General features: G+C 36.6%; 1 long non-coding RNA gene across 1 annotated transcript; it reads left to right on the forward strand.

The window, feature by feature from the left end:
• Window positions 1-10,643: 10,643 nt before the first annotated feature.
• On the forward strand, window positions 10,644-12,489 carry LOC130460709 (uncharacterized). Its single transcript, XR_008920774.1, has 3 exons — window positions 10,644-10,865; window positions 10,974-11,030; window positions 12,225-12,489. It is a non-coding gene; the product is annotated as an uncharacterized lncRNA (long non-coding RNA).
• The last annotated feature ends 12,213 nt before the right edge of the window (window positions 12,490-24,702 follow it).

The following is a 24,702-nucleotide window of genomic DNA, read 5'->3' on the forward strand; positions in this document are numbered from 1 at the left end:
CGAAAATTAATCACCCCTTTTGATTCCTTGCAAATTTGTATAATTTAACCATGTTCATGCAATTTAGATTATGAAAATAATAAGAGGCTCGTGATACCACTGTTAGGTTATGATACATATGACAAAACATAAATCATGCGGAAAAACCTTAATGCCAGGAAACATATTATTTACACATAATCATTTAGCATAATTTAGGTGCATACACTTTGTAGCGTGCCCTCCCTAGCTGCGCCCGAACCGAACAAGAACAAGTCTTCAGGACTCCAAGTGTCGTCCCTCCGTAGATAGTCCACAGTACGTCCGGATCCGCCTCAAGTTTGACCAACTAGAATCGCCCTTAAGGTTACTAGGAATTTTCGGCTATTGTGTAGCAAGTGTATGGCTGAATTTTTCTTTCAAAAACTTATCTTTAGAATACTTCAATTGTCTCTATAAATTATAACCCTAGGCTCTTATTTATAGAGATATGGAAAGGGAATTGGAATCCTACTAGGATACGAATTAATTAAACTAGAATCCTATAAGAACTCTAATTAATTAATTTATCCTTTTAGGATTAGGAATTTAATCATATACCAAATCCTAATAGCTTTAGGAATCGTGCATGAACACAAACACACACACGCACGGCATCCCACAAGGGGCGCCTATGCGCGCGCGCGCTCAGCCCACGCCACGAGGCCCGCAACGCAGCCATGGCCTTGGCGCGCGCTGGGCCTGCCTTGCGGTGGGCCTGGGCGCTGCCTTGGCTTGGTGTGTGGCGCGCGTTTGGCTTGCTGGGCGATGGCCCGGCTTCGTGATGGGCCTTCGTCCGGCAGGCCTCGTCCGATGCTTATTCGTACGATACGCTTCCGATTAAATTCCCGGTTCCGGAATTCATTTCCGATATGAACAATATTTAATATTTCCGATTCCGGAATTAATTTCCGTTTCGAACAAATATTTAATATTTCCGTTTCCGGAATTATTTTCCGATTCCGATAATATTTCCGATTCTGACAATATTTCCGTTTCCGACATTATTTCCGATTCCGGCAATATTTCCATTTCCGATAATATTTTCCGATACGTACCATGTTTCCGTTTCCGGCAACATCTACGACTTGGATAATATTTATATTTCCGATACGATCCATATTTCCGTTTCCGGCAATATCATCGTTTCCGGAGTATTCATTTCTTGCTTGTGACGATCTCAGCTCCCACTGAAACCAAGATCCGTCGATTCCGAATATCCATAGATGGAGTATTTAATGCCATTAAATACTTGATCCGTTTACGTACTATTTGTGTGACCCTACGGGTTCAGTCAAGAGTAAGCTGTGGATTAATATCATTAATTCCACTTGAACTGAAGCGGCCTCTAGCTAGGCATTCAGCTCACTTGATCTCACTGAATCATTAACTTGTTAATTAATACTGAACCGCATTTATTAGACTTAACATTAAATGCATACTTGGACCAAGGGCATTATTTCCTTCAGTTACTTCCAAGGCAGTGGTGTTGCCGTGAGTAATGCCCTTGGTCCAAATATGCATTTAATGATAAGTCTAATAAATGCGGTTCAGTATTAATTAACAAGTTAATAATTCAGTGAGATCAAGTGAGCTGAATGCCTAGCTAGAGGCGCTTCAGTTCAAGTGGAATTAATGATATTAATCCACAGCTTACTCTTGACTAAACCCGTAGGGTCACACAAATACTACGTAAACGGATCAAGTATTTAATGGAATTAAATACTCCATCTATGGATATTCGGAATCGACGGATCTTGGTTTCAGTGGGAGCTGAGATCGTCAAAGGGAAGAAATGAATACTCCGGAAACGATGATATTGCCGGAAACAGAAATATGGATCGTATCGGAAATATAAATATTATCCAAGTCGTAGATGTTGCCGCAAACGGAAACATGGTACGTATCGGAAAATATTATCGGAAATGGAAATATTGCCAGAATCGGAAATATTGTCAGAATCGGAAATATTATCGGAATCGGAAAATAATTCCGGAAACGGAAATATTACATATTTGTTCAAACGGAAATTAATTCCGGAGTCGAAAATATTAAATATTGTTCGTATCGGAAATGAATTCCGGAATCGGGAATTTAATCGGAAGCGCGTCATACGAATTAGCATCGGACGAGACTTGCTAGACGAAGGCCCAGCACGAAGCCAGGTCTACGCCCAGCAAGCCGAGCGCCCAAACACACGCTGCCAAACCGCGCCAGGCCCAGCAAGGCATGGCGCGCGCACGCGGGCTGATGCTCGTGGGCTGCAAGCAGCGCCAGCTCGTGTGGGCCGCAAGGCCTGCGCGGGTTTGTGCGATGCTCGTGCTCGTGCAACGTTTGTGTTTCAATACAAATCCTAAAGCTAATGGAATTTGTTCTATGATTAAATCCTAATCCTAATAAAGATAGAATTTGTTTAATAGAGTTTTAATAAGATTCTAATTAAACAAATTGGTATCCTAATAGGATTCCAAGTCCTTTTCCATAACTCTATAAATAGGTGCCTAGGGTCACAATTTATGAGACACAATTTCAAGTATTCAAACAATAAAAAGCTGAGATTTTTAAGTAGAAAAATCAGCCATATTCTTGCCCTATTAGCCGAAAATATATAGTACCTTAAGGGCGATTCTAGTTGGTCAATCTTAAGGCGGATCCGGACGTGCTGTGGACTATCTACGGAGGGACGACACTTGGAGTCCTAAAGACTTGTTCTTGTTCGGTTCGGGCACAGCTAGGGAGGGCACGCTACAAAGTGTATGCATCTGAATTATGCTAAATGATTATGTGTTAATAATATGTTTCCTGGCTTTATGGTTTTTCCGCATGATTTATGTTTATTCATATGTATCATAACCTCACAGTGGTATCACGAGCCTCTTATTATTTTCATAATCTAAATTGCATGAACATGATTAAATTTTACAAATTTGCAAGGAATTAAAGGGGTGATTAGTTTTCGTAATTAATTGCAAATTGCGTTTATGTAATTATATGTACGCAGTTTTTCGGCAGAATATTCGTTATTCAACCAAATCGAGTGATTTTTGTATCAATTTCGCATGTAAAAAGCATTCTAAAATTTTGACAAAAAAGTATTTTTCGGCCGAACCCAGAATTCCCAAATTCGAAGCCTAACTATGACTTTTCGGAGGTTTAAGTTTTTCGAACGCAAAAGTTTGTAAATTTAAGATGTTAAATTAAATATTTGCGATTCTTGTTGATAAATCTTGAGTTTTTGATTGACCTACAGTATATGTTTAACAATTATGAATGCCTAGACTTGTTAATTATACAACCTAATTTGTAATTATGATTAATTTGTTGAAATTCGAATAATTTAGAATTGATTTGTTTTTCATAATTAATTAATAATTTAATTAGGTATCCATGATTAAAATCCACCATAAAAATTGTTAATTTACGTTAAATTTTAAATTTTTATGACCTAGATTTGAATCCATGTTAATCGGAAATTAATTAATTAATAAATTTTTTATTTTTCGCCCTAAAATTATGAAATTAATATGATCTATTAATTTGTCGTTAATTTTAAATTAAAAATTTTAAATTTTTATGAAAACGCTCATAAATGTTGCACTCACAAATCAAAGGAAGCTACGTGTTACCCTTAAGGGGTGTTGTATATTGCGGGCATGCGACGACGAGCAAGGGAGCTCGTCGCCCATGCGGTACGAACGCAACGAGCAACAAGTAAGAGGCACGCGCGCGAAGCAAGGGAGCTGGGCGTGTGCGACTCAATGGGCGATGGGCGGAGGGTGTGGCGTGTGCAAGGCGAGCAGTCGCGTGTGGGCAGCAAGTGAGCTGCGCCACAGCGCGCGCTGCCTCGCCCAGCGAGCAAAGCAGTAGCGTCGTGCTATGCGGGCTGCGCGCAGCGTGGCCTGGCATGGCTGCGATGCGTGTGGCCAGCTCGTGCGCGCCTATCAATCAGTCGATGGAGCGCGGCTGCCTCATGACTCGATGGGGCTTGGGCGCAAGCCCAAGTGCCTCGTCGTGTTACGATTGACGCGTTTTGAATTTAATTTGAGATTTTTAGTTCGGAAATAATTTTAATTGTTTTTAAAATTAATAATTTAAATTGTTTTCTTGGATTTTAATTTTGAATATTATAATTATTATAAATTTTATTTATACTAATTATTTTACTAAAATTAAACCTTGAATTAATTTAAATTCATTTAATTCAACTGAAATATAAATTAAATAAAATGGATTCAATTATAAATTTATATGAGCTTTAAATTTGTATGTTTCCGGTTAGACTAGAAATACATTTTTATGTTTAAAATTAGTAAAGCATATGAATTTATTGGTTTAAGTGGGAGCAATTTTAGTCATAAACTCTTGATTAGGTCTACAAATTCTTTAAGGTTAAACAACTTGATTAGAGTTAATAAGGACTGAATAATTGGTAGATTATTGGTGCCCTTGATTAATTGCTGCAAATATTTATGTGATGCATACAATGTGTTTTTACTAACCAATTATTGGGCCATTCATGATAATGAATGGGTGAATGGTATATATTCTATATGTACTGTTTTGCAGGTTATGAAGTGACTAGTATGGCCCAAATAGGATAGAAAATATGGTCTGCGTACCATTAATTTGAATGTAATTGGTCTAATGCACCAAATTTATTTTTCAATTCAAATATGGTCTGCGTACCATCAAATAGTTGTAATTAGTTTAATTATAGCTGATCGTGTTTAAAGAAAATGGAGCCTCCCACGGTGAAATTCAAGACGAAGTTTCCATCCATTTTAAGACGGAATTTGAAGTCGAAGCTTCAAGATGAAGTCGGGCCATACTAGATCACATTTATCTTATGCATGCTTTAAGTTATTTATTGCTTTTAAATATGTCTTAAATATGCATGAGATCGAAGCTTGATTATGTTGCATGATTAAGGATTTTAGTTCACTTAAAATCTAACCAACATAGTAAGAGCCTTAAGTTCCAAACTTAAAAATTGAGTTAAAAGGTGCCATGCCAAAATAACACTTACTTGGATAACCTTTACGTCAATCTAGTAATAGATTACGCTCAGCGAGGTGTTACTTATTGATCCTAAAGGGGTAAGGTACACAAATAATTGTGAGTACATGTTAGTTTTGGTGAAACTCAACGATATAAGTAAGGAGTCCTTTTATGTCATGGAAAAATTGATAGGTTTACCTAATAAGCTCTTAGACGTACCTATCAACCAAGAGTAGTTTCTAGACTATTAGCAAAAGGCTTTTGCTTACCTAAAAGATTTTAGAATTGAGTCTAAATACATAATGTGCTTAATTCTTCAATGGGTTTTAGGATCTTGGAATCATTTTATTCACACCTGCCGGAACACATAACTTGAATAAAATGCTTAATGAACATTAAATTATGCATGTATGCTAGAATTTAAGTTTATTAAGAGAAACTGTGAATGATTATTTATTTGTTTATTCTTTTTCAATTGTAGTTTTAATTATGGCAAATAACAATTCATTCAACATTCGATCAATTCTCGAAAAGGAGAAGTTGAACGGGAAAAAATTCCTTGACTGGCAAAGGAACTTGCAAATAGTTCTTATGCAGGAAGAAAAGGAGTATGTCCTGGAAGAGGCGATGCCCAAAGCCGCAGGCGAAGGGGTCACTCAGGCAGCCCTCAATCGTTGGATTGATGCCAACAAGGATGTGAAATGTCTAATGCTTGCAACCATGAGTGCAGATCTACAGAAAACGTTCATCAACTCAGATGCTTTCACAATCATCAGTGAGTTAAAGAACATGTTCCAAGATCTGGCTCGGGTCGAAAGATTCGAGACTCATAGGAAAATTCTTGAGACCAAACTTAAGAAAGGCGAGCCCGTAAGTCCACATGTTCTCAAAATGATTGAACTCATTGAGAATATAAGTCGGCTGGATCAGCAGTTCTCTCAAGAAATGGCTGTAGACACCATCCTCCATTCTCTTCATAACGGGTATGATCAGTTCAAGCTGAACAACAGTATGAATAGTCTGGAAAAAACGCTCACTGAGCTTCACGGTATGCTGAAGACCGCTGAAAAGACGCTCAAAAGTGATAAGCAAGATGTGCTTATGGTGCGTGGGGGCAAGTTCAAGAAATCTGGAAAGAAGAGGAATGCTAAGAAAGGTGGCAAGAAGGCCATCCCAACTAAGCAAACTGGCGCCAAGTCTGAAAAGAGGAAGGTCAGTCAACCCACTTCTGAATCCGAATGATTCTACTACAAGAAGAAGGGGCATTGGAAGAGAGATTGCTTGAAGCTAAAGGAAGATTAGAAGAACAGAACAGTCGTTTCATCTTCAGGTATTTTCGTTATAGACTGTATACTTGCTAATTCAACTTCTTGGGTATTAGATACAGGTTGTGGCTCACACTTATGTTCCAATCCACAGGGACTAAGAAGAAGTAGAAGGTTAAGCAAGGGTGAAGTCGACCTACGAGTGGGAAATGGAGCACGGATTGCTGCATTAGCTGTAGGAACTTATTATTTGTCGTTGCCCTCTGGGCTAGTATTGGAACTGGAAGAGTGTTTCCATGTTCCAAGTCTTACTAAAAACATCATTTCTGTTTCTTGCTTAGATGCTAAGGGATTTTCCTTTTTAATAAAAGACAATAGTTGTTCGTTTTATTTTAAAGAGATGTTTTATGGATCTGCTAGATTAGTCAATGGACTCTATTTATTAGATCACGACAAACAAGTTTATAACATAAATACCAAAAAGGCCAAAAAGGATGATTCAGATCTCACTTATCTGTGGCATTGTCGATTAGGCCATATTAACTTGAAACGCATGGAAAGACTTCAAAAGGTAGGAATTCTAGAACCATTTAACTTAGAGGATTATGCACTAGTAGAAAAAACCCCTGTTGCACCCCCCTTGTTGCAGCGTACATGTATTAATACGCTTCAACAACCAGTCGGTCAACGCGGGTCAAACCATTAAAAGGGTTGTTGCAGCGTACAATTTAATTGTTCCCTGCAAAAAAGTTTGTTGCAGCGTACATTTTAAAAGCTCCCTGCAATAACCCTTTTTGTTGCAGCGTACAATTTAAAAGCCCCTTGCAATAACCGGGTAAAAAAATTTCAAAACAAATTAAGCCGCATCTCAAATTTTCATTTCTCGCGGTCAACTCCTTTCTTCTTCCCTTACCTTTCCCTGCGTCGTCCCCTAAAGACAAAACCTAAGCCGCATCTCAAAATTTCAGTTCTGTTGTTCGCGTCCTATTCTCCTCTCCTCATTTCGAACACTCTTTCTCTTCGTTCCTCTGCATCGCCGGCCACCACCTCCTTCATGCCGACGCTGCTGGTGCGGTGGTTGCGATGGTTATTGTGTTGTTGTGGTTGATGGTGTTGTCCTGCCTCCGTGCTCGGCTTTCCTCTGCTTGTCGCCGCCAATAATGGTGGCCTACCAACACAACATCATTTATAACTAATTGGTAAATTGATTTCAATTTTTCCCTCAATTGTTTTAATAAGTTCTTGATTTAAAATCCCAAAACCCTAACTAATCGATTCAATGTTCTTTTCCCCCTTGCTTGCGCCGCCCGTTCTGGTTGTTGGGTGACTACTAGCTAGCGCCGCCCAATTAGGGTGGGGGATTAGATCTTGCAAGAAAGGCTTTGTCGGAGATTCCAATTTTATGCCCGCCAGGGAACTCGGGGTCGCCTCTCTCTTCGTTTGAGCCGCCGCTACCGCCTTCTTTGCCGCCCTTAACGCCTCCGGCATCCACAGTGTGAGTTTGTTTATCTCGTTTCTTTCTTTTTGGAGTAAAATGTTGGATTTTTAGGTCAAATTTCATCAATTTGGGAATTCTGAAATTTGTTTTTAGTGAAAAATTGATAGTTTGCCAATTGGGTTTTTGATTTACATTGAGAATGATGATTTGGGTTGATTAATTGAAGGGTTTTAGTTTATTGTTTCAGCTATTTTTAATTTATTCTTATTAATTTTGTATTCAGGTTTAGTATGCTTGTTGATTGTTGTTTTTGGAAGAATTTGAATGCAAAGTTGTGAGATTTTTGTATTTAGTTTGTTGCATTGTCAACTTAGTTCTCATAGCTCAAGTGATCAACCCAATTACATATGCAAATTCCTGATTACAAACCCCCTTTTTTCTGTTCTGGACTCCCTTTTGAACCTAGATGAATTGTTCAATTCAGGTATAAAAAGGAAATCCTTTAACGAACCCTATCAAAGGGTAGTTGTTGTATGGAGAATTTTGAAGTGATTTAATTATAGAAGAATTGATGAAGTATTTAGGCTTGGAGCAGTTAAATCCTGGTGTTCTATACCCTTAATTAGCCAAAAGGTTTTGAGTCTTTGAACCTTACCAGTGACAAAAAGTTCAGCAAGGATACCATTCTCATTGTTTGGTCTCCCAGAGTCCTAATTAAAGTGCAACTCTTGAAATTTAAATTTCGTGAGCTTTCTTCTTGCGTAGTCAAGAAAATTTTATTCTATTTTTCAGTGTCGTGATTAATAAAGTACGGAGTACCTTCTAATTCTACTACCTCAATTTGGGGGGAGGGGAAGAAGTTGAATGTGTTTCTGGCCGGCTATACTTTGCATCTTTTTAGTTTTAATTTTCTTCAGTTCAGTCTTTACTCTCTTTGACCCCCTTTAATCTAAGTAAGATGGAAGAAATCTTTATCTCTGTTACCATATGGTTGGATATAGTATTATTAGCTGGCCTTTTTATCAGATAGCAAAGGTATATAGATATCCCTTGTTAAGCTCTTCGGTTTCTTGCAGTCCTAAAAGCAGGGTTTTGTTTCCATTGTATATGGACATTGCTGCTATGATCCTGAATCTGAAGTTACGTAAATATGGCCATGGAAGTGCATGTGACTATATAGCATAATCCATAAGGGAGGTGTTTTTATGGTGGAACCTCCTGAATCCTGGTATTTCAATGTAAAGGAGAAGCTGCATTTAAGCATTGCAGAATGAGTAAAGGTACTAGTTGCACTTGAGACTTCTACCCTCGTCAGCTTAAGTTTTCGACCAAAGATTATCTCTCTGCTAAGGGAACTAAAAGAATATGTTGAGCAGTTTCTTAGACGCAGAACTCCATTTCTTGGTATAAATGATGTCTAGCTAGGCTTTGCCTTTTCTTTTTTCTTTATGCATTCTCATACATATGTCGAGGGCAGAGAAGCTAAGGTGTTTGTTGCTTTGTTTTCTTATGCCTTATTTATGTAATGCAGACTCCAAAAAGGAAAACAAAATCAACGACACAGCAGAACAGAGTGCAACCTCTGGAACAGATCTAAGCATAGTCCTTAATGCGTGGTACTCAGCAGGATTTTACACCGGCAAGTAAGTACTTATATGAATAGCTTCTTTGTTCTCAAAGTTTGGAGAAACCTGATCCATTCCCTTTCCCTTTCCTTGTCTTTAGTGATGTACAATTATCTGCTTTCTTTATGATTCTCAATCTCTTCTTTATAAGGTTCTTCTCTTCTTAACAATATAGCTGCTAATAAGGGTTCAATTAGTTTAAGGCATTTAGACATTTAGTTGATTTGAAAAATAAACTCATTAGTGGGGCTGAGTTAAAGTCACTTCGTAGTTCGTACTTTATTAAGAGTTGTGACCAGCTTCAATAACGAGCAATTGTCCCCATTGCAGCTGATTGTAGCTGTATGGTGTGAGCTGATTCAATTTGTCTATATCTACCTCCGTATGTTTATAACTTTAGAAACAGTGGAAGTTTTGCTTACATTGGTTCTACAGGATAACAGATAACTGGTTCCCAAATGATATAAAAGGGAAATTGATTGTACACCAATGTAACAGTAAATGTTTGTAGTGATGGATGATTCCCTAATGGGAAATACCAAATACTCTAATTTTGTTGTCATGTACATCTTACTAATTGGAAATACTCTGATTTTGCTGTCATGTAATTGTACATCTTAGTAATGAGAAATACTTTGATTTTCGCAGGTATCTAACAGAACAGTCTCTTGCTCGTTATTGATTAAGTGTAACGATAAAGAACGGAGGTAGCACAATAGTTTAAGAACTTTAAAGAACGAAGAAACATGATTAAGTGTTCTTCCGGTTGCATCATGTGCGTATGCTATAGAAGCAAGTGATATAAACTAATGATGGTATGCTCTAACTCAACTCCTGTATTATCTCGGATCCTTCCATTAGGTTGTCATGTCATGTCATATATCTGAAGTAGGGTGGCTATCTATCTGAATATTGCTACAATGTACAGTTTGTAGTTTGCACACAGTGTAAAAGATGCTTCTGCTGTTAAAGCATCCGATTACGCATATGCTTCTTATGTGGTTTTGACTGTTGGATAGATTTGGAGGATAAGCCTTGCACTTTAATTACTTTGCTGGATAGATTTGGAGGATATGCTTCTTAATCCTTTTGCGTTGGAACTTATACAATCTAAATATATCTTGTTACTTCATGAGTTTTGTTAAATTTTGAATCATAAAAACCTTCAAATTTTGGAATAAATAGTGCTGCCAAGGTCGTGATATTCACAAGATGGTACATAGCTAATACACGCTTGCCTACCAATTTACTTTGATCTTGGTGTCTCATCTCCCCAATTTTTGTGCTGCAGGTATTCAACCGGATTTGGTGTTACGAGAGGTTCTGCTTTGATCCATGAATTCTACTCTAGAGAGGTTGCAAATCCTTTCCATGTACCAGTGGACACTACATTCAGAAATGGAGAGGCAACCATAAAAGCCTTTGTCTCTGTTAATTTATCTCTTGGAGACCAGTCACTTGCTGCTCAATTTCAGGAAATTCCTGCAGAACTTCGAATGTCAGAAGCAGAGAGGGTTGAATGTAGGCACTTAACCCTAGTTCTCTTGATTAATTAACCCTGCTAAATTTGAAAAATACTCCAGTAGTCTTGTGGGTCCTATATTTTAAGCTCTTAATTGCTTCTTGCAGGTTAGATTGTTGCATCTACATGGGTCTTATCAACTTGATCAACTCATCATGTGTGAGGTAGGACTTTGTTCTGTTGCTCCTCTCTAATATCAGGCCCACTGATCTTATTAATGTTCTCTTATGCTGCTGTAGCGCTTTCCTCAGTTAATTCTTTGGCTCAATGTCTCTATAGTCTTCCTTAATTGTGTTCACTCGATTCAAACTCTTTTTTTTTTACTATTGTTGTTATGTCAATAGCTATTATTTGAGATTCATGGCTTGCTGGAAGGACTGATTCATATGATTAGTTTTAAGTTTCCAAGACTCAATCCAATCTATTTGCACTTTTAAGGCTCATTCCAATATGTCTTTGCACTTTTAAGGCTCATTAGGCCGTTATAGGTCATATTTAGGCTAAAATGACATTTTCGCTCCCAACTTTGAACTAACGAACCTAAAAACTCATTTCAAACTTTAATACATGACATTCTTGGTGTTGGGGTCTGTTTATTAGAAAAGATTAATATGCATAGTTTTAACTTTCTTAAACTAATATGCATAGTTTTAATATGCATAGGTTTAACTTTCTTAAACTAATTCAAATCTATTTATGCACATTTAAGGCTCATTAGATCGCTATTAGGTCATATTTATAGCTTAAATGACATTTACGCTCCCAACTTTGAACTAAAGAACCTAAGAACTCATTTTATTCTTATTACATGATTAATATACATAGTATTAACTTTCTAAAACACATTCCAAACTATTTATGCACATTTAAGGCTCAATTGATCGTTATTGGTCATATTTAGAGCTAGAATGACATTTCCGCTCCCAACTTTGAACTAAAGAACCTAAGGACTCATTTGATTCTTATAAAATGATTAATATGCATTGTTTTACTTTCTAAAAATCATTCTAATCTGTGTATGCACATTTAAGGCTCATTGGGTCGTTATAGGTCATATTTAGAGCAAAAATGATATTTACGCTCCCAACTTTGAACTAAAGAACCTATGGACTCATTTTATTCTTATTACATGATTAATATGCATAGTTTGAACTTTATTAAACTCATTCCAATATATTTGTGCACATTTAAGGGTCATTGGATCGTTATAGGTCATATTTAGGCTAAAATGACATTTTCCTTACTCTTGACTCGTATTCTAGACTATTAGGACATTGTCATTAGTTGCTTTAATGTTAAAATGTGATATTTAATTTGCATTTAATCTGATGCTTAATTGAACTTTTTTTTTTGTAAAGGTCTATACTCTGAGGAATGCGCCTTATGCTAGTGAGGAAATTGATGTGGTTCGTGATCAATGGGCTACTTTTTTACCAGCAAATATTTATTATTGGCCTGAGCGCGCTTGATCGAGTTGGTTTAGATGTTATAGAACAATCTTTTATATTAAAATGTATGCGTACGTTGAAATTGGAACATATATTTAAATGTACGTGCACTTTGGTTTCATGTATACAAAACAACAATTATTGTTTTTATATTTGTTATACAGGTTGCGATATTCTATTATTGTTGTGACAGGTTTCTATATTTTGGTGCAAGGCACTCTAGGTATCCCTAAACAAAATTAAAATTTTCCCGCCAAAAGTGCTTTGTTGCAGCATACATATATATGTGTACGCTGCAACAAGGGTGTAAAATTTGGCAAAATTTCAGACTTGTTGCAGCGTACAAATAAATGTACCCTGCAAAAAGTGGAGTTTTTTGCAGCGTACACGACTATGTACGCTGCAACAAGTCAAAAAATTTGCCAATTTTTTGACACTTGTTGCAGCGTACATATATATGTACGCTGCAAAAAACCACATTTTGCAGCGAACATTGTACGCTGCAACAAGTTCAGACTTGTTGCAGGCCCCCCAGTTGCAGCATACGATGTACGCTGCAACAGGGGTCTAAAAGCCCGCTGCAAAATGGGTTTTTTCTACTAGTGATGGTAAGTGCGAATCATGTTTACTTGGCAAAATGACAAAGCAACCTTTCTCTAAAGTTGGAGAAAGAGCAACTGAACTATTGGGTTTAATCCATACAGATGTATGTGGACCAATTAGTACAAATGCTAGAGGTGGTTTCAGCTACTTTATCACTTTCACTGATGACTTCAGTAGATATGGTTATGTCTACCTAATGAAGCATAAGTCTGAATCCTTTGACAAATTCAAGGAATTTCAGAGTGAAGTAGAGAATCAATTAGGCAAGAAGATTAAGGCACTGCAGTCTGATAGAGGCAGTGAATATCTGAGCTATGAATTTGATGACCATCTGAAAGAATGTGGAATTCTATCAGAATTGGCTCCTCCTGGAACACCATAATGGAACGATGTGTCGAAACGGAGGAACAGAACCTTGCTAGACATGGTTAGATCAATGATGGGTAAGGCCGAACTTCCAATAGAATTTTGGGGATATGCACTAAATACAGCTGCACTCACTATAAATAGAGCTCCGTCTAAAGCTGTTGAAAAGACTCCATATGAGTTATGGTTTGGAAAGCCTCCAAAAGTGTCTTTTCTCAAGATTTGGGGATGTGAAGTATACGTCAAACGATTAATTTTAGACAAACTTCATCCGAAATCTGACAAATGTATCCTTGTGGGCTATCCAAAGGAAACAAAGGGGTATTACTTCTACAATACATCTGAGAACAAGGTGTTTGTTGCTCGAGATGGTATCTTTTTGGAAAAGGATCACATTTCCAAAATGACAAGTGGGAGAAAAGTAGACCTCGAAGAAATTCGAGTCGAACAACAAACTCTAGAGAATGCTCAAGACGACATTCAGGATGAAACTCAGATATCTTTAGAAGTATCTGGTGAGAATCATGGTCAATCTAGAAATGTAACCCCGCCTAGATCGCAGAGATATAAATCTCAACCGGAAAGGTACTTAGGTATTTTGACGAACGAGAGCTATGACGTTCTATTACTTGAAAGTGATGAACCTGCGACTTTCAAACAAGCTATGACGAGCCCTAGCTCCAAGAAATGGCATGAAGCCATGCAATCTGAATTAGACTCCATGTCTGAAAACCAAGTATGGGATTTGGTCGATTTGCCAGATGGCTACCAAGCCATTGGAAGCAAATGGGTTTTCAAACTAAAAAAGGACAAGGATGGGAAACTTGAAGTTTTCAAAGCTAGATTGGTTGCAAAAGGTTACAGGCAAGTCCACGGTGTGGATTACGAGAAACCTTTTCACCAGTTGCAATGCTAAAGTCTATTCGGATAATGTTAGCAATCGCTGCATATTACGATTACGAAATATGGCAGATGGATGTCAAAACCGCTTTCTTAAACGGCGTTTTAACAGAAACTGTGTTTATGACACAGCCTGAGGGTTTTGAGGATCCAAAGAATGCTAAAAAGGTATGCAAGCTAAAGAAATCAATCTACGGATTGAAGCAGGCATCCAGGAGCTGGAATATACGTTTTGATGAAGCAGTCAGTGACTTTGGTTTCATCAAGAACGCAGACGAATCTTGTGTATACAAGAAGGTCAGTGGGAGCAAAATTGATTTTCTAGTATTATATGTCGACAACATATTACTTATCGGAAATGACATTCCTATGTTGAACTCTGTCAAGATTTGGCTTGGGAAATGTTTTTCGATGAAGGATCTAGGAGAAGCACAGTACATATTGGGCATCAAGATTTACAGAGATAGATCTAAAAGGATGATTGGACTTAGTTAAAGCACTTATATCAATAAGGTGCTTGAAAGGTTCAAGATGGCAGACTCCAAGTGAGGCTACCTACCCATGTCTCATGGAATGACTCTAAGCAAGACTCAGTGCCCAAAAACACTTGATGAGCGTAGACGAATGAGTGGGATTCCATATGCATCATTGATTGGTTCAATACTGTATGCTATGATATGTACACGCCCGGATGTTGCGTACGCACTCAGTGCTACGAGCAGATACCAGTCAGACCCAGGAGAGGCACATTGGATTGCTGCCAAGAATATTCTGAAGTACCTGAAAAGGCACAAAGATGATTCCTGGTATATGGTGGAGATGATGAATTAATTGTTAAAGGCTATATGGACGCAAGTTTCCAAACCGACAAAGATGATTTCAGATCACGGTATGGGTTTGTCTTCTGCCTCAACGGAGGTGCAGTAAGCTGGAAAAGTGCTAAGCAAAGCACCATTGCGGATTCTACAACTGAAGCGGAGTACATTGTTGCACATGAAGCAGCAAAGGAAGCTATATGGCTAAGGAAGTTCATAGGTGAACTTAGTGTAGTCCCCTCGATTAAAGGACCAATAGCCCTATATTGTGATAATAACGGATCTATTGCACAGGCAAAGGAGCCTAGACACCACCAAAGAGTCAAGCATGTACTTCGTAGATTTCACCTTCTACGAGAGTTCGTTGAAAGAAAAGAAGTCGAGATAAGCAAGATTGGAACTGGTGACAACATATCAGATCCATTGACTAAACCTCTGCCGCAGGCGAAGCACAACTCGCACACTGCAGCTATGGGAATCAAGCATATTGGAGAATGGCTTTGATGTCCTTGTTTAATGTTTTAAAGTTTTAGAGTTTAATTCTTTGTAAAACATCATTGGTTAATCATTCACAATAAATGAATAGAATTCATTTTTCCATTTAATTTGTGGTTTATTAAATGATGAGTCCCTTCAATTTGACGAAATATTCAAGATAGACTGTCAAGACCAGTCCTGTGACTAAGAAATGTCTATCAAGTGAACTTGAATGTCAAAAGTTGAAAAAAGGTCCCTGGTCGGAGTTTTCTATAAAGATGGACGCCTAGAAAACATTAGACGACTAGAATGAAAGATGACTAGTAGTTATGTTTCTTGAACTATGTGGACATGGCAATGTCGTAATCATTTGCATAGATACTTACTTTGGGAAGACTAGTATCGGACAGACCGAAACTTTACTATAAGAGATGAAAATCTGTCATAAGTAAATTTCATTAAAATTATTAGACACTAAATCCTCAATACCTGAGTGATTTGAGATTACATGTTTGAGAACTGCTTACTTTAACGTTGACCAATCGTCGCACCGTAAAAGGAGGCTATAAAGGCAACGCTCAGGTAATCACCTATCAAACGAAGTCTAATCTCAAGATCGCAAGATTGGGATTGTCCTCCCATAAATCGGGATAAGATGCTTAAAAGTTGTACAAGGCCACTCGGAGAGCTAGAAACTGTAAAATGCATGGCCGTGCTCGGATGAATCATAGGCTATGATTATCTGTTTATTTAATCAGTTGAACTCTGAAACCGAGAAACACCTCTGGACATAATAAGGATGACAACTCTTACCTTATGTTCCAGAGCAAGCATCGAGCGACAAAGGAATTAGGAAATGCACACTTGTCCCTAAGGACAAGTGGGAGACTGAAGGAAATAATGCCCTTGGTCCAAGTATGCATTTAATGATAAGTCTAATAAATGCGGTTCAGTATTAATTAACAAGTTGATAATTCAGTGAGATCAAGTGAGCTGAATGCCTAGCTAGAGGCCGCTTCAGTTCAAGTGGAATTAATGATATTAATCCACAGCTTACTCTAGGCTAAACCCGTAGGGTCACACAAATAGTACGTAAATGGATCAAGTATTTAATGGAATTAAATACTCCATCTATGGATATTCGGAATCGACGGATCTTGGTTTCAGTGGGAGTTGAGATCGTCAAAGGCAAGAAATGAATACTCCGGAAACGATGATATTGCCGGAAACGGAAATATGGATCATATCGGAAATATAAATATTATCCAAGTCGTAGATGTTGCCGGAAACGGAAACATGGTACGTATCGAAAAATATTATCGGAAATGGAAATATTGCCGGAATCGGAAATATTGCCGGAAACGGAAATATTGTCAGAATCGGAAATATTATCGGAATCGGAAAATAATTCCGGAAACGGAAATATTAAATATTTGTTCGAAACGGAAATTAATTCCGGAGTCAAAAATATTAAATATTGTTCGTATCAGAAATGAATTCCGGAATCGGGAATTTAATCGGAAGCGCGTCGTACGAATTAGCATCGGACGAGACTTGCTAGACGAAGGCCCAGCACGAAGCCAGGCCTACGCCCAGCAAGCCGAGCGCCCAAACACACGCTGCCAAACCGCGTCAGGCCCAGCGCAAGGCCAGGCCCAGCAAGGCATGGCGCGCGCACGCGGGCTGATGCTCGTGGGCTGCGAGCAGCGCCAGCTCGTGTGGGCCGCAAGGCCTGCGCGGGTTTGTGCGATGCTCGTACTCGTGCAACGTTTGTGTTTCAATACAAATCCTAAAGCTAATGGAATTTATTCTATGATTAAATCCTAATCCTAATAAAGATAGAATTTGTTTAATAGAGTTTTAATAAGATTCTAATTAAACAAATTTGTATCCTAATAGGATTCCAAGTCCTTTTCCATAACTTTATAAATAGGTGCCTAGGGTCACAATTTATGAGACACAATTTCAAGTATTCAAACAATAAAAAGCTAAGATTTTTAAGTAGAAAAATCAGCCATATTCCTTCCCTATTAGCCGAAAATATATAGTTCCTTAAGGGCGATTCTAGTTGGTCAATCTTAAGGCGGATCCGGACGTGATGTGGACTATCTACGGAGGGACGACACTTGGAGTCCTAAAGACTTGTTCTTGTTCGGTTCGGGCGCAGCTAGGGAGGGCACGCTACAAAGTGTATGCATCTGAATTATGCTAAATGATTATGTGTTAATAATATGTTTCCTGGCTTTATGGTTTTTCCGCATGATTTATGTTTATTCAGATGTATCATAACCTAACACCTTCAGCATGCGTTTCTTTGATTTCACTTTAACACAATGGTGTTCAACATATTCTTTCCTAAGTCAAATTCTTTCAACAATGGAGGGCTCAACCCAAATTACGTGACTCGATCCTTGAACATAGCCTAGTTGAGATCTCTACATATACTCAAAATATACGGTAGATACTTTAGCATAGATTAGTCTATGTTGTTCACTCTAGATTGTCGTTTCATAGCCTTCGAAACTACTTTCTTGCCAACTTGGCATATTTCAAAACTTCATGAACTCTTGTATTTTCCTCAAAATTGTTCCTTTAGAATTCACCAAAATTCTTAAATGATCCATAGGTAGGTTTACTAAATGTATCAAAGCACGGGTCTTAATTATGATTCATCAAGATCTCACATACAACTGATAATCCCAAATAATTCCAGCTAACTTTATGGTATTTGGTTTACAACCTCTAGTATATCCTTAATAGTTCAACGAACCTTCAAAAATACTCTTGCACTAATTCCATTGATACCAGATATATGACGCATAATGGTAACTTATCTTGATCCTCTATAATACTCATACATTATCGTTTCTTGCACATAAGATCGGGGTTCCCAAGGTAACATTTTCATTTTATCATTCTTAAAATAATTTCCCCCAGATTAACTCATATCATCTCATTGGAATCTAAAATCTTGCTCTCCTATTAGAGGTCTATCATGTTTCCTTCTTGAAATACACTTAGGCACTTAGGCAAGAAAATTTTCTTCCATACCTGTCTGATAAACTTCCAACTTCAATCTTTTGTCTCTTAGTTATTGTAGAAATCTACCCTCCTTTTTCAACGATTAACTATCAATCTTTCTCATATTTGTGAACCTATCATCCTTGCATCACATCATTCCAACATGCCTGAATCTCTTTAGGTTACCTAGTACTCAACAACCTAAACATATCAACCAATTTGGTACAAACTCCGAACATACATGACAAACAATAAATGAATGAAGGAATATCAATTAGTATAGAATAATTAGAAAAGAGAATTACAAGGACCATTGGTATCATTTCTGCCTTTCTCATGTAGTTTCGTCATAGGATCTACTTCAGTCATGGGTTTCTGAGGCATGCTAACAATGTCATTGGTTCTATGTTCATTGTCAATAGACGATCTTTTAGTACGTGTGGCTGACGGTAATAACTCAGAATAATCCTGAACCTAATGTCATAACTTCCACAACGATCATTTGTTCTTAGCGCAAATCCTTAATTCGTACTTCCTTAATCTCATAATTCAACGTTGGCCTCGCATTCAAGCAAACTTTTCCTTTATCCTTAAGGAACTTGACTTCTATAACAAATATTTCCTTAGTCTCATCAATCAAAGTTGGTCTCGGTACTGACTTAACGCATTTAAACAAACATTTCCTTTATTCTTAACAACTTAACTTCTAGGTTTTACAGATCATCTCGGTTGGCTCGTAGAAAGGTAGGATCGAATTTAGGTAAGATTTTGACTCAAGCATCTACAATAACATTGGCTTTTCTAGTAGGGTATTGTATATCAAGATCATAAGTAAGGTAGTTCTATTCAGGGACTTGGAGTTGGCGAGAGAATCATCTATGACCTTCCTATTCCATTTTTACACATCATATTCCATGTTTAGAAGTATTACTATAAATAACAAATCTCTCAGTTCCGGATGGAAGACAAGGATATAGGCATTTGTGATACGTCTCTCAAGTTCTCGAATTGCAGATTCACAATCATCATTCCCCATAAATTTGATATTCTTCCTAACCAATCGGATTGTAGGTAAGGAACCTTAGAGAAATCTTAAATAAATCTTCTATAATCTTCAGCTAAACCCATAAAATTTCATACTTCAGGAACATTAGTTGGTCTAGGGTATTCCACGATTGCTTTTACTTTCTCATGATCAACAGATACACCTTTCTCAGAAATAATATGACCTAAAAACGATATTTCCTTAAGCTAACACATAACTGGTTTTCATATCTAACACTTTTCTCAGATGCTCCTTGTTTTCCTCATTATTCTTAGAATGTACTAAAAATATCATAAATGGAAACAACTACAAACTCATCAAGGTATAGTTTAATTCTCTCGGTGGAGGCATACAAGGTTTCTTTTCTGGGAAACATATTCACAAACAATAGTTGTGTCAGTGAGTGGTGATCGACAACACTACAAGGATAACCAGAAAAAATCACCACCGGAGCTTTCAAACCAGTGACAATTTGCATCGTTGGTTTTCTTACTAACTTATGGAATGCAATCCTATCCTCATCTGGCATTTTGGTCACACTATGCTTTAAACAATTAATGTTAGCTTCATATTCAACCAATTTATTCCCAAAATTACATCAGATCTAGATAGATCAAAGGATACTAAAACTCAACTTTCTCTAACATCATATGACAATTTCTAATTCACAATCACTAGGAAATAAAACACTCATAATTGCATCGATATGGCATAATCCTCGTGCATAATGTGGTTATCATGATGCTCGTTGCGAGCCCTTGGGGACATCATTCATAGCCTCGATAAAAAATATTCAACATAACATGTCTCAACAAATGGAAGCAAATAAATCATAGAAAATAAACTCGTTCATCCCATTCCCTACACTCACACTCATTTTCATTTTAACTTAAGTAACATGATTTTAGAAAATTCTTTTTAAATCATTCCTTAAAACTCTTTACTTAAAGCCTAATGAATTCTATTCGTGCGAAAACCCGTAAGGTTTAGCACTTATGGTCCAGAACCTTCGCTCTGATACCAAACTGTAACGCCCCGACCTCTAATTCAATTAATAAAGCATAATTAGCAGCGGAAATAACCTAATTTAGTCAGGACATTACCTGCCGTAACTCCCTCTTGGGAATTACAAGGCAACCATCAATCATAAGCTATTAAATCCTCCAAAATTAATATAATAATCCTTTATATTCCCAAAGTAAAAGTACATAACTTACTAAAAATATTTAATTAAACTATTAAAACTTAAAACATAAACTAGGTGGAAATTATCAAAGTGAAATTCCTCGCCACTAATCGTTTCCATCGTTCCCCGCAGTACCTAAAACAGAAAACAAAAACGGTGAGCCGAAGACTCAGTAACGAACTATTCTAGCAACGTAAATTCATCTCAATTCATTTTATTTAATAACACAGGGAGAATAGAATAATGTAAAACATTTCATAAAGTCCTTTATTTAATTCATTCAATAACTTTATGGTGCACATGCTAGCCGTGGCAAGTATGACATGGTGGAACGTCTTCCACGATGGACCGTTGTCCATAAACATGGGGCCTTGGCCCGAAAACATGAGAGCCTTGGCTCAATGGGCGGATGCCCCATGGGTACATGCATGACCGAGAATCGTAACCTGTGAACATATACTGCCAAACGGACTAGGTCTTTCACTTTCATTTATCATGTTTCATTTAATTTTACATTTTAGCCTTTTACTTCAGTTGAAGTAACATATTTCCTTTGGATCATATGATCAAACATCCTTTCTTTCATGGTTTCTTATAAACATCATTTTATAAGAAATTCAATCAATCATAATATCATTTTATAATAAATTCAATCAATCATAATATCATTTTATAAAAAATTCAATTAATCATAATATAAGGAATAATTCCATCAAATCATATTATAATAAATTATTCAATCAAAACATAATTCATTTCCCGCAATTCAATAAAACATGTCAAATCATTCAGATCATAAATTCAATCATATTGTCATGATTTCATAAACACATTTAGAAGGGAATTGCGGGTACTAGCAATAGCCGTTACCTCACTTCCGCGATTTTGCTACGGATTTTTCCTTGGTTCGTTCGTCCTGAGCTCCGAGTCCAATTTCTTTCAAAATATTAAATCATTGAATTAGTATTAAATTGATAAATAGTCTAAAATCAATATTTTATAAATAATGAATTTATAAGTAATGAATTTATAAGTAATGAATAAATAATGAATTTTAATAAAAATACCATTTCATAATTTAATGAAAATATTAATAATCGAAATTTAAATCGAAATATATATATATATATATATATATATATATATATATATATATATATATATATATATATATATATATATATATATATATATATATATATATATATATATATATATATATATATATATATATGTGTGTGTGTATATGTATATTTTCATTAAATTATATATATATGTGTATATGTATATTATATACATATATATATTATATGTATATTATATATATATAATATACATATATTATATATATATAATATATGTATATTATATATATATATATATATAATATACATATAATATATATATATAATATACATATACACATATATATATATATATATATATATATATTTAGTTTTCATAAATCGATTTCAATGAAAATATTATTTAAATTTATTAATTAAAGTTAGTAATTTATTTTTGTAAAATCGAAAATTAAACCTGAAATATAATAACAATTATTAGTAAATAATTATATCATAAAAATTTGAAAACATAAATATTGTTAAATTGAAAATCTGAAAATTCAGATTGGTCTTACCTAAAGCCCAAATAGTTAGTTGGCCCAATTTAATATGGGTTGGAGGAAAATAAAATCAAAGCTTTAAAAATCTAATTTTGGTTGTTTTGGGTTTCTGGTAAAAAAAGAAAGGGGGCACGATTTGGAAGCAGGGGAGCCGAAACAGTGGAGGGTACGGGGAGGAGGAAGGGAGCTGGGGTGGCTGGGCTCGGTGGTTGGCGACGGGGAAACGCTGGCGTGGCTGGGCGGTGCCGGCTGCGGCTCGCGAATAAGAGGAAGAAAAAGGAGGAGTGTGCGAACAGGGGAGAGGGAAGCATGAGAGTTTTGAGAAGGGGTGTTTCGATCGGTGGCCGTGTAGCTCGCCGGGAAGTGTGGGGGAAATGGGTTGACCAGGCGAGGGGAGTGGGCTGGTGTGGTGGCTGCGACGTTGGTGGCGCACCGAAGGAGGGGAAAGAGGAAGCAGGGGTATGCGAGGGAGGAGTGCAGGGGAAGAGATGGGGGTATGTGGTGGTGGTCGACGGTGGTGGTTGCGGCAGTCGAGTGGTTCTGGGTGGTTGGTGGTGGTCAACAATGGTGATTATGGTGGTGGAAGCCGGTGGTTTCCACGGTGGTGGTAAGGTGGTTAGTGGTCCGAATCAAAGAGAACAAGGGAAGTGAGTTTGAGAATGAAATTGAATTTGGATGTGTTGAAATTCCATCTAAAGTTTCTGAATTTTGTAAGTAGGTGGAGTAAAGAACAAGGATATATACTTGGGGTCCAAGGATTGAATTTGGACTGAATTGAGGGAAGGGGAGTGAACATACGTGGAGAGCAAAGGAAGAGGGAAAAGGGAAGTCAAAAAGTGGGATTGTCTGGCAAGCATGGTGCTTGCCAGGTATGCTGGTTCACACGCCAAAGAGGAAGAAGAGAAAACTGGGTTTTGGTTTCTTATTTTTGGTGTTAGGCTAATTTCTGTAGTTTAGAAATGTTGATAAGTTTTCAGAAATTCTATTGCTATTTTTGGGGAAAAAAATAGAAATGCTTAATAAAATAATTCTTTGTAAAATATCATTAACGAAAATAAATAAATAAATTTCCGTTTATAAATTATCGTTTAAAATAAATCGTAAAAACATTTAAAATAATGAAATTCGATTATTCGTAATTTATTTAAAACGAAATCAAGCTAATAAATATTTTTAATTTTAACAAATAAAGTTTAAAAATTTTGGGGTATTACATTAACTAATTGGTTCTATTGTTTAACTAACTAGTTCATGTGCTTAACTAATTAGTCCAATGGTCAACTAATTTGTTATCGTGCTTAACTAATTAGTTACAGTGCTCAACTAATTAATTTTAATGCTTAACTAATTGGTTATAATGCTTAACTAATTGGTTTCACTGCATAACTAATGGTTCTCATTGCTTAACTTTTATGATACCTATACAGCCTTTTGTGTAAAACCACCCTATATAAAAGTTTGTATAACATTTTACCCACTCAATCTTATTTGCCTTATTATAAAACGGAGGTAGTACTTGTAATAGTGGATTTTTTTTAATGCATAACTAGTGGTTGTTCTCTTACGAGCTATGAAGTGGTCCATGGTTAATTGTATTAATTTACGAATTGAACAACTGATTATGACCCCTCGTCCTTAACAATTAAGATACACAAATTTGGTCCATGTCGATCAAAGGATAATAACCTTACATTTTCCCTCCGACCCTAGGAGTCATTGTGTATGTCGATCAAGGGATCGATGTAAACTGCTCGGGTTGGATTGAGTTAGGCATCACCCGTATTTTCATTCCCTTTGCATCTATCCACCATCAATACCAAATCAATACCTAGTATTTAAAAAGCATAACCATCACCATTTCAATGACACGTAAGCAATACTATTTTGATGATACGTGTCTCAATCTTATTAATCTTTCTATTTATTTTTTGTTATAAAAAAAATAATGGTCATTCATTATTCTAATTTATTGTCATTAGTTATTACGTAGTATACTACTAATCTCCGTCTCTTTAATTTACTAGAATTGTACTGCATCCATCCCATATTTATAGTATTATTTGATTAAAAACACGAGTTTTAAGAAAAGTGTAATATAGTACACGGAAATTTAGAATATAGTACATTGATAATTGATTTGTATGAGAAAGTGGAATATAATACATGGATAAAGGAATAGAGTACATGGAGAAGTTGGGTTGGATTTTCAGTGCATTTTTAATTAATATAGTACATGGAAAAGTGGGAAACTCAATGGCCAGAAATAGAAACATGATTATAATTTTGGGACGCTTAAAATAGAATCAGGACTACAAAAACGGGACAGAGGGCTTACCAAAAATTAGGAT

This window comes from Spinacia oleracea, chromosome 5, assembly GCF_020520425.1.
Source record: "Spinacia oleracea cultivar Varoflay chromosome 5, BTI_SOV_V1, whole genome shotgun sequence".
Lineage (NCBI taxonomy): Eukaryota > Viridiplantae > Streptophyta > Magnoliopsida > Caryophyllales > Amaranthaceae > Spinacia > Spinacia oleracea.